We start from the raw sequence: 2,316 nt of genomic DNA, 5'->3' as shown, positions 1-2,316 counted from the left end.
TGTTGGACTTCCATGCATATAACTCATGTTTCCAAGCAAACATCATATCAAGATCACTTCTTTTTCTCTCCTCTCTCCTTGTTTCGGCCGAGAGCAACACCACACACACACAAAACACTCACAAACTCTCTCTAAAATTCACTCAAGGCTTCTTCTTCTTCCCTCTCCAAAATCTCGAGTTCTAGGAAGCATTCAAGAGGAAATCTCCACAAAATTCTTCATCTAAGAACCATCTCAAAACTCGAGATCTTCTTCAAAGGGAGCTAAGGCCAAAAACACTTCATTTTCCTTCCATTTTTTTCCTTGCAAAACCGAATCAACACCCCAAGGTGAGCTTCATACCCCCTATTTTCTGTTTTTATGAGTTTTGTGGGGGGGGGGGGGGGGGGAATACAAGTGAAAGTGTAGATCTATATGTGTTTTGTATGCCTTGTATGATTTCCATGCTTATATGTATGCTTTTATGTGTTTTTATGTTGGATCTAGCATTAAAACCCATCAAAACCGAGACATATCTTGTGTTAAATGATTTTAGCTTCAAATATATTTCTAAACACAAAGTGTTTCAAGAAAAATGGCTAAGTGGTTTAGTAATAATTTTCTTTGGGTTAAAAACACAAAATTTTGGGCCTAAAATGTGAAAAATGCAAAAATAAGGGCCCAAATTGACATTTCACAGATTCTGATGGATGAAGTGTGCCAAAACAGTTTCCATAAATAAATTTCTGGAAATATACTCATTTAGGGGATTAAAAACATAAATTCCAAGCTTAATGGGCTAAAAATAAAAATTTCGGCCCAATAAGGCCCATTATGCGAATTTTTCTGTTTTGGAGGGCCAAAACTGTAACTTTCTGTAAAACAGCAGACTATAAGTGTTCCAAATCCTTTTCAAAGGTTTAAAATGCTTTTTAAATTTAAAAAGGACCAAAGTTGCAAAAATTTTCCAATTTGGGCCAAAATTGTCAAAGTTGCGAAAAGAAGGGATTAAAACCGAGAAAACTGCATTTTCAAGGACTTAAACTGTTTTCTATGAAAAATATGCTGCAAAATATTAATTTCAATAATTTTTGGTGTTAAAATGTCAAGAAAAATAGTTTAAGGACCAAACCGGGAAGTATTTAATAAAAAGGGTTGAAAATGTAAATTTTACAAATAATGAGGGGCTGAAAACAGGAATATTTCAAGGCTAGTTCAATGTACACAATTTGATCAAATAATGGCACCGCGACTATCGACGAAATACAATACATTACAATACCCAAAAGTCGTTGTTAAACGAATTGGCTCGGTCTCGAGCCAATAGAAATCCACAACTACTAACACTACGACACTACGATTCATACAAGTAACGTTTGGTAATACATATACATGCGAGTGTGCACAGACGTCTACGCACCACCTTTGGGCCCCACAAGTGTAAAATCTTGTTCGTTGAGCCTAGCTAGCCCAATGACCTGATCTTAAGGCCCGAAGACATTTTTTTTACGGTGTGTTGGGTTTTACCGATCCGACACAACGTAAATGGACTTTCAATGGCTTGTATACCACCGGTCCCCAAGGGTCCTTTGGTATTGCTAGTAAAGTCTACATTTCATGCGAGGCGGGTCGGGGACCCCTCGTACATTTTATCCCCAACCGGCTAATGGAGTTACCGGGGTCTTCGTGACCTCTTTCTCTTCGGATGTGGGACTACACCTAGTCAGGGCGATTGGATAACGCGATTAGTACTGTCGACGCCTTCGGAGTCGTTAGTATAACTATAAACTGGGCGTTTGTGTAACGCGGGTTTGTAGTAAATAATCCTGCTCGAAAACCTTCCAACGTCGCCTGGGACTGACACTATACGCTATGCAATGGTTTCAATGTAACATCACGTAATTCAAGGAACCAGGAGAACATCGGGTTTTCCTAGGGTTTTCAATACTTACAAATTTGAAATGCATACATTCTAAACGAACATTTTTTTTACAAGTATAGAAACAAACAAGCATACTTATGGATCTTCACAAACGTTTTCGGAAACTTATCTTTTCAGAAAATATCGGATTTTCTGGTGGTTCTTCAAACAATACAAAAATTCGATTTCAAACACTACTTATGAACTCACCAACATTTCATATGTTGACGTTTTTCAAAATACTTGTATTCTCAGGGAGCCAGTGAATCAAGGGAAATCATATCCAGTGACGGTTGCGGTTTATTTTTGTATGAATTGAACAACTTAAATTTTTGGGGAATGTAATGTTTAAACAATGTATGATATGTAAACACTACTGGTTGTACTATGTTGATGAATGGTGACGAATGTTGTTA

This window comes from Lactuca saligna, chromosome 5 (assembly GCF_052625555.1).
Source record: "Lactuca saligna cultivar CGN05327 chromosome 5, ASM5262555v1, whole genome shotgun sequence".
NCBI classification, from domain to species: Eukaryota; Viridiplantae; Streptophyta; class Magnoliopsida; order Asterales; family Asteraceae; genus Lactuca; species Lactuca saligna.
The sequence above is the reverse complement of the archived record's forward strand: the minus strand, read 5'-3'. Positions refer to the sequence as shown.